A 9901-nucleotide genomic window follows, 5' to 3' on the forward strand; every position below is an offset into this window, starting at 1 on the left:
AGACTTTGCTACCATAAGACAGGAACAGGAGACTATAAAAAAGGAACAGGTCAACAACAACAACAACAAAAGATCTTTTATACATTAAAGATGTGAAAACAGAAATTTAAAAACTCAAGAGAAAAACTGGAAGATAAAATTGAAGAAATTGTCCAGAAAGTGGACAGAAAGACAAAGGACTAATAATGAAGGAATTCCAGGGTAGCTATAATAGAAGAAGAGCGAAGACATAAGCAACTTTAAGACATTGTCCTTGAGTTGAGTTTCCAGATTGAAAGTGCCCTAGTCCAAGTGCCCAGCAAGCTGGATTAAAATGATCAAGCAGGCACCTGGGTGACTCAGCCAGCTAAACGTCTGCCTTTGAGGCTCAGGTCATGATCGTAGGATCCTGGGATGGAGCCCCACCTCGGGCTCCCTGATCAGCTGGGAGTCTGCTTCTTCCCTCACCCTCTACCCCTCCCCCGCCCCGTGCTCACTCTCACTCGCTCACTCTCTCAAATAAATAAAATCTTTTTTAAAAAATGATAACAATGAGGCACATCTTTGTGAGATTTGAGAATATTGGAGGCAAAGAGGAGATCACAGAAGTTTTAAAGATAGGTGAGAACAACAGACTATGTCCAAAGAATCAGCAATGAGAATAGTTTAGGACTTCTCTACATTTAGACAGGAAGTTGAAAGGCAGTGGTGCAATGTCTTCAAAATACTGAAGGAAGGCCATTTCCAACCAAGAATTCTATGCTCAATGAAGGCCATCAGTCAATGTCAGGGGGAATAAAGCTGTTTGGAGATAGGAAAGATCTCAAGAAGTTTACCTGCTAGCCACCATTTCTCAGGACAGGAAATTTTGCTCTACTGAAACAAGATATGAAACCAAAATAGAATACAGGAAACATGAAGTCCAACCCAGAAGAAAAAGGTGAGGGGGATCCCTAGGGTGATAGTGAAGGAAGAACCCAGCACCGAGGCTGAGTACCCAGAGTAGGAAGCAGCCACTGTGGATTGGAGCAGATCAGAATCGTGAAAATCATTATATGGATCAAGTAATTTTCCCTTTTCGTATTCCACAGGAAGACCATGTGATATTAATGTGTATCAGACTGGAAATCGTTCAAGGATCTGCGTGAACCGACATTCAGGTAAACTGGTATCCAAGAGCCTTCACTGTTTCCATCCACCGTGCACCTCTCAGTTCCTTACACTGAATTCACTCGAACAACTTAATTGAGCTCACTGGGAAAGTCCGTTCCCTAGGAAAGCATTAAACACGAATCATTTCACATCACCAAATAATTACGGAAGGGTAGCAGTGATGCTTTTAGCGGAGGCTGAGAAAATGTTGAAAACATGGAGTATAGAAACGTTTTGTAGGAGAGCTCCGGAGCCACTTTTCCCATGAAGTCTTTTTCCGTTGTCCAGCCTTCTGCAAGCCCTCCGCTTGGTCAACTTCCCGAGCCTGGATGATTACCTTCTTATTTGCCCGGCAGTTAGTGTCCTTCCCTGGGGGGACGGGAAGTGTATCTTATTTCATCTCTGTATGCTCCACAGCATTTGGCATTATTCTTGGCACAAAGGAGCCATTCGGTCAAGTGTAACTGTGAGGGTGACCGTGACGGTGATGGCGGATTCATGAAATGGGATATTTAAATGTCTCGAGCATCTTCTACACAGAAGTAGAGCTTTTATGTGCATTCTTTCATTTAAAACTAAAACAGACCAAAGAACCCCAAGTCTAGGGTTGAGCTATACAATCCTCAGTATATAACGTGTGAGATGGCATCTGAAAGTGTGACTTGTTTTGAATGTTTAGAAATATTCGACCTTAATTGGACTTTAGTAGGATTGTCAGTAGTTACAGTCCCATTTCCCAAGATACAATGGGAAAGAAAAATTAAGGAGTTTGAAAGGGAAAAACGCTTATTTTGAAGAATAGGGGTGGAGAAGAAAGTGATTTGTGATCACCATAAATAGAATTTAAATTTTACATTCTTTAAGATAATTTTGGTTAATTTTAAATACTACATGTTTTAATTTTTTTAAAGTAGTCCCTACACCCAATGTGGGACTTGAACTCACAGCCCCAAGATCAAGAGTCAGATGTTCCACCAACTGAGACAGCCAAGCACACTGAAACATTACATTTTTTTATCTTACTTTTTTTCAGAACCTAGTTATAAGGTAAAAAATTAACGTGATGCATTTATTTGCACAATAACAATAAACTATATCTACTTTTCAGTCAGAGACTCACATTTGCTGAAAACAACCTTAATATGTGGACAGAATATTTTGAAATAATTTTTTAATTAATTTTATTTTATTAATTTTTTACAGTACAATGTTGTCAATGTAGATTTGATTTGTGAAAGGTGCACAAAATACTTACTGAGCTGTGCTTCTATTTTTCTCTTACCCGTAGAAACAGTTCTTTGGGTTTTCACTCCTCTTTGGTCAACTGCAATTTCTCCTAAATCTCAAATTTCCCAGATTTTCCTTTTAATAGAATCCTCTGTGAAAGTATGAATTCCTAAACAGAATCAGAATGTTTAGGAGAAGGACTGGGAAATCTGTACTTAATGGATGACTTTTATTGTCAGATAAATGAGGAAACACTGTTCTAAAACATTCCTCTCAGGGCGCCTGAGTGGCTCAGTTGATTAAGTGTCTGCCTTCACCCCAGTCATGATCCCAGGGTCCTGGGTTCGAGCCCCATCTGGCTCCCTACTCAGCGGGGAGTCTGTTTCTCCTTCTCCCTCTCCCTCTGTCCCTCTCCCTGCTCATGTTCCCTCTCTCTCTCACTCTCTTTCCCAAATAAATAAAGTCAATAAAAAATAAATAAAACATTCGTCTCTGGGCTCCTTGAGACATTATTTTCACAAGACTAGATAAAACATCTCCATTGTTCTGTACTAAAAGTGTGGCTGCAGGAAAACTTGGTAAACATTATTTATTCTGATCTCATTCAGTGCTTAAGCTGTGCCACCGCTCTGACTGACAACTCACATTCACATTTTTGGGTGAAAAAGTGAAATTTATTATAATAATAGTTCTCCTTTGACTCCCTCACCCTGACAATGAAACTTTGTGATAACAGAATATTTTTTCACTTCACCTATGCTTTTCACAGACCTAAAGTAGGCACATAATATGTATACAATACATATTTCTTGAGTTGAAATAAATCAAATTGTATATTAGTGACAAAGCTGATGATAATTATGTTGGCTTAATTCATTTTATTGTTACTTGGAGGTCATTCTGCTGTCTTCTGCCCACCAAGACCCAACTACTATCATCCAAGATTTCCCACTTGGCAAAGGTGAATGGAATATACTAGAAACTCCTACAACCAGTTCTCCCTCTCTCGTGTACTAGCATTCCTTCTCTCCTGCTTTTTCTCCCCAAGCTTCCTATGTTGAGTCTGTTTTGTCCTCTCACAGCCAAGTAATGACATTCTAGCTTTATTTACAAATATAAAATGTCAACTACAATGAGACAGGGACGCTGTCTGCAGAACTTTCTTGCCTTGGTCAGCATATTAATAAACTAAATAGTGGTTCCCAGGCTATAAACCAAACCATTTCAGTGATGAAGGTGGGACCTTACTTTCTCTAGTGGGAAAGCAACTTGCAGCAAACTCTTGGTATCACTCAACCGTGGAGTTTCGTGCCATCTGAAATAGCTCTGGGCCTGAAAATCTGTGGCTTGTCTGGCCTTTTCAGCAATAACTGGGGGCAACCGACTTAGCTGCTGGAGAAAGTGTGACAATGGCTGTGATAGACTGTGTTTTCCAAAAATTCTCACCAAAATTTATCCAGTCCCATATCCTAACCTTGTCACCAGCCCTCCCCCCCCCCAAACAAGAGACAGAATCTATCTGTCCTCTCCTTGAAACTAGAGAGGGCAGCGTGGGTTTTGGGACTCCCTTGACAAAGAGAATGTGTCAAAAGTAAGGCTGTGTGATTTCCAAGGCTTAGTCATAAAATATCATAAAAGGAGATACGGACTCTGCTTGGATCTCTCTCTTTCTTGGGCACTCACCCTTTGAACACAGCCTGCATATTATAAGGAAGCCCAGGTGACATGGAGAGGTCACATGTACATATTCTGACCAATAGCCTCAGTTTCTATTCCCGTCGACAGCCAGCACCTCCTGCCAGCGTGAGTGAATGAACCTTTAGAGGATTCCAGCCTCCGGCTGTCAAGTTACCCCAAACCATTTAATCTTCCAGCTGAGGGCTCAGACATTATGGAGCAAAGACAAATCATGCCCCTGTGCCCTTCTTTGTACCTGATCCACAAAATCCATATGCATAATGAAGTATTGTTTTTACACCACAAAGTTTTGGGATAATTTTATCATGAGGAAGGTAACTGGAATAATGACTAATTTGATAAAAGGAACGAATACAAAGGCTACCTAACATACTGAACAAAGTATTAATCGTGGAAATTTGCCCCCGCATTTCTGTGAGAAGAACAAAAATAATAATCTTCTGGTCTGTGGGAAGCATAAACGAGGAGAGAGAATCCTGCCTTCCCACCAGAAGGTTTGTGAGCAGAATGCCAATTGGAAATTGGTGCATTAATTTTTAAAGTGTTATTAGATACTATTTTTTAAATACTAGTGATATTTAATTTGGAAAATACAAACCCCAAGAAAACAATAATTCCACTCTTCAAAGCCAACCACAGTGAATATTTTTCTGTATTTCTTTTCTTTCTCGAAGCATCTGGTTTTAAACATTATCAAGAGTCCATTACTGATAGAACATTTTAATCACACGTACAGTCTTTTCATCCACTGCTTAGCTTAGTTCCCTCCATCAGAAGGGTCCTTCCTGTGCTTCTCTTTCCTGCCCAGCTGAAACTCCTCCTCCTCTGGGAAGCTTTCCAGGACCACCCAACTCCCAGGACCACTCAACACACAGAGACATCTACCTCAAAATCATAGCACTAATTGCCAACACTTCTTGCTATGTAATCACATATTGCCTCATGACATTTTATGTATTTATCTTTTAATGTCTGTATCATTCATATAATCTTTGCCATTACACTTTATCCCCCCAACTAGATTGGAAGAGACTTCAGGGCAGAGGCCAGTTTTTTTACCTTTCTAGTCCCTACACCATTAAATATATATGTAAAAATACTAAATATTTGTTGAAAGAAAAGAAGAGAAAGAAAGAAGGAAGGTTTTACTTCTAATACTTTCCACATTTATTTCAAAATTCTTTCATCTCAAAACAACACAAGTTGTTAATAATCATAAATTTGGCATGTGTATGGCTATGAATATATATTACAGATATCTTTCATATTTTATCCGGAAAAGGTATTACAAGGTTTATAATTTTTCCATTATTTTTCACAAACATGTATTTGTTACATATTATAGAAGCAAGCTCAGGTATTTAACGCTCATATTTTATTTACAGAGGATATTACGACAACATCCTAAGGATCTGTATGGACATGATTAGACAATAAAGGCTCTTGGAGGTTTTGTTTGATGTATCAAAGGCTTCAACGTACACACACACTGCAGGATGAGATGGAGACTGTCAGAAATTGTTCTAATACCAAGTTAGAACTTTCAGGAAAAGGCTGGAGGAGGAAGGGAGAAGGACATAAACCATTCAGCTTTTTGTTTTGGTCACAGACATACAGAAGGAGCCCAAAGCAGCACTTAGGATGCTAAATGCAATTTAGAGGACATTCTGGCATTTTGAGCATAGAGTGTGTGTGTGCGTGTGTGTGTGTGTGTGGTGGTGGTGGTCTTTCCATATTGAAAAGATGTTTTGTAAATATTGAACTGGAGTTTGGAAGGTCTTGGTGAGTTTCTAGCCTCTGTTAAGACTGACATTTGTGGGATGAAGGCCAAAACGGAAAGAATGGAAAATTAATGCAGCCATGTGAGAGGCCTAGCAGAAATGGGTTCTATAGGATATGTGATCATGACCAGAAGGTGTGTTTTATTTTCATCATTTCACTTTATTATCCTCTCTGTATTCATCATCTCTGCTCCCACCCTCTCAGTCATGCTGTCTGCCTTAGGTCCTTCACTAAGACACACGCACATACACACACACCCCACTTTTTCAAAGCCTGCTTAATTTTATCAAAAGCATCGTATTTGGTTTCAGCTCCAGTGTGTTTTCATGGTGAAGATTAACCCTTGCCTGACTCTTGCAGGAGTCAAGAGGAGAAAGGGAGGGCTGGAACAAGCTGAGCTCCTCGAGGGAAGCAAAGGAAGGATAGGCCTAGGCCTGGACCCCTGAAGGGCAGATGTGTTTTCTTGGCACAGGAGACAGCTGAGCCACTGTGTGCATGCCTGTCATGGTTCAGGTGCGGCATGGTGCTTTCTAGACAGTGGGAAGGACATACAAGCTAAGGTCTGGAGGCAAGCCCCATCTACCAAAAGAAAACCAAGTTCCGCTTACCTTGACAGAAGGCTACACACATGTTAGGGGATTGAGGGGGTTGTAAGACAAGGCTAAAAAGGCAGTTTGGGGCAGATTACAGAAGGCCTCTACTGCCCCATCAGCTCCTTCCACTTCTGCTCTCTCCTTGTCCAGGGACAGCACCCTGGGAAGAGCTGTTTCTATTTCCTTCCAAGGAGAAGCCAATACAGATTCTCGGCTGAAAGCTTGAGAAAAAGCACCTCCTGAGTCTTCTTACCTCTTGAAGACCAGCACGTGGGTACTGTACTGGAAGAAAGCTTATTTTCCTGACTGAAGAAGGGTTTCCTCCCAGAGAAGAAATTAGTCATCAGAGAACTAGGAAACCCAACGAAACTTCCTCTGAGGTCATCAGAAGACTGAGACATTACTTCTTTAATCTTAATGTTCTCACAACATTAAAAACCTGTCCAGATAAAAGGACGTAGGGAGATAGGGGTAGCGGGAGAATATGAGCAAGGCTCAAGAAGAGAGAAAGAGGAGAGAAGGAGGAGCTGGAGGAGAGGAGAGTGAGGGGGAACTTGGCAAGTCCTGCTGCTTTGCAGTCATCCTGCTGACCCCCATGAAGCCACCTCTCTGTCCTCCCTCATGGTCCAAGAAAAACGATATTCGTAGGGCTGACTGATAATGAAGGAGGCCCAAAGAACAGTGGAAGAGATCCTGTATCTTTCTCCTTCCTTGTGGATTTTAACAGCAGCAATGAATGTGCAGTTTTGGGTATGATTTTTTTTTTTAAAGAAAAGAGAGATTTATTAAAAATGTAAAAACTAGAAGCTGAGTTGTGATGGGAGCAGTGATAAACATACCACATCATAGGAAATAGGCCTAGTCCCAGCCTTCCTGTTGCAGTTGCTTAAGAAACTGAAAATGCATAATCAGGAAGCTGTCCCTGGGTTCTTCCTTTTGTACCAGGAATGCCTGGGGGGAGCCAGGGCTACAGAGAAATGGTCTTCCTTAGCGCACTTACTTTGTTCTTACTATGTTTGTTTGAACACCAAGACATCACCAGGGAGTACAAACAAACACCATGCAATCATGCCCCCAAGGGCTATGGTCTTACAAAATGAAATGCAAGCTCAGGTATTCCAACTCCTGCAAATTGTCATTTATCAAGAGACCAATGGAACCAAAACGATGTATTCTAAAGACAGTGATGTCCTCAGGAAAGGTCTAGACAAAAGTGAAATTAGCCTTATTATTAGGGTGATGTGTTTAGGGATAATTGATTTTTGTTCTTTAATAATCCACTTGATTATTTTCATTTTAGGTAAAAATAACAGCATGGGTCCATCCTGTGTTTCCCTAAGAGAACGTTTATGTTTGCCAAAAGGACAATTCATGTGAAGTTGGCAAACAGCGTACTGATTGGGACAGACTGTGCAGGGGTACTTCTTATCTTTAGGTCCCACATGGGTGTGTGACTCCCTGATATTGCCAGTGTGACGCTGCTTCTGCCAAGACACAGTTGCCTTTGAACACATGCTACATAGGGCTTTTGATGAAATTCCATGAGCTGGGGGACAGCCCACACCTAGATTCTCCGTAATTCAAATCTGCTGCGTTCAGCTTTCACACCTTTCTGTCACACGGTGAGCTTGTTTACACTGTAAAAAGTGAACACACACACATATAAAAGACCCAGGTTTTATATCATGCCATGACTCATGACCGCTCAAATTATGGGTTGCTCTCTTCTCTATTATTTCTATGCAACTGCTTACTATTTGTTTATAAAATTAAAATTAGCACAGAAGAATATTTTTCTTCTCACCCTCATTGCTATTTATTTTTTTTAAAGGATTTTATTTATTTATTTGAGAGACAGAGAGAAAGAGCGAGAGAGAGTGAGAGAGAGCGTGAACGAGGAGGAGAGGGAGAATCAGGCTCAGAGAGCCCGATGAGGGGTTCGATCCCAGGACCCTGGGATCATGACCTGAGCCGAAGACAGACGCTGAACCAACTGAGCCACTCAGGCACCCCCTTCATTGCTATTTAATATCTAAGTGTTGGTAAGACTCATTGACTCTGATAAAATGGAAGCCAGTGTCAACAGAAGGAACACAGGTCACCGTATCAGAAAAAAACCCAGACTACAATGCCAGAACCCTAGCCCCTCACTCAACACTTAATAAGCCTTAGGTAAGGCTCTTTATTTCTCCAAGTGTCAGTAAAATGAGAACAGTTGGACTATTTTGGAGGAGAAGCAGGAATCAAATGAAGTAGGAGGAGCTTCCGGCAAAGTGTCCGGACACAGGGCAGTCACTCATGAACATTAGTTGAATCTGATTCTGAACCAGTGGGTGGAAGAGAACACAAAACACTTGAAAAACATCCATTAGAACTATTTTTAGTCCTAAAAGCAGTTCTGTTAGTTGAGGAACATGTTTTCCATGTCGTACTTACCATTCTGGAGGTTACCAGTAAAGTCCCTTCAGTTTTCTCAACAATAAACCAATGAATTGTTGAGTTTTTTCCAATGAATCTTTTTGGCATTCCAGGCTCAGATCTGTACACAATAAATCAGACACGAGCATTATTCTTTAAGTCCGTGTTGCCTTCCTGCATGTATGTATATTTCCGAGAACTCTGCCTGTGTGACCATCTTTATGTTCTGCTTTACTTCTAAGCATTCAAAAACCTTTCATTAATGAGAAAAACATCCTTAAGCTATGTGAAATATGCTAATTCATTTAAAATAGTTAAAGTCAAGAGATTCAAATTGGCCATATGACATCTATATTCTAGAGTGTCTTGATGTCCACGTTCTCCAGGCCAGGGAGGAAGCAAGTCCTCACTTTCAGTAAACCATGGAAGATGAAATGATAGCTCAGAGTTGGTCGGCCAACCAACTGGAGTGCAAGTTTCAAGTTTCCCGTTCCTCGGCTCACTCACTCTGACTCTGCAGGTGGGGCTCTCTGAGATCACCATGAATAATCCAGGTGAAGACAGGCCTGAAGCAAGCACAGTCTTGCTGCTCCAAGGTAAATTTGTTATGAGTATCTCCTTACCATTTATGTGGGGAAGGGAAGCTGCCCCTCGCGGATGCACCTAGAAAACTTCTAGTCACATACTGCTATTTGTCTACAAAAAATAAAATTGGAGAACAGCAATAATTACAACAAAACTCAAATCCAATTCTTAACACAGTTAACTGAAATAATTTAGTACCAAGATCAGTAACATAACTCTATTAGTTCTGACTCACACACAGTCTATTTTCTAATCCCTCTGTGCTTCACTCTCTCCATCGGTGAAAGAACTGACTCCACTTATGTAGATTTTCATTATTTGTTTCTGACCATCAGGCCTTCTTTCTTCTGAAATAACATTCCCTTCTTCTCGGGAGTCTGAAATCTCCCACCTAGCACCTTGCCCCAGGTGGGAGCTGACCTTACCCTCCTGGTGAGTGGTTAGTCCCGTGTGTGGGCACATGACCT

Source organism: Ursus americanus, chromosome 2 (assembly GCF_024610735.1).
Source record: "Ursus americanus isolate L20-20 chromosome 2, mUrsAme1.1.p, whole genome shotgun sequence".
Classification (NCBI taxonomy): Eukaryota; Metazoa; Chordata; class Mammalia; order Carnivora; family Ursidae; genus Ursus; species Ursus americanus.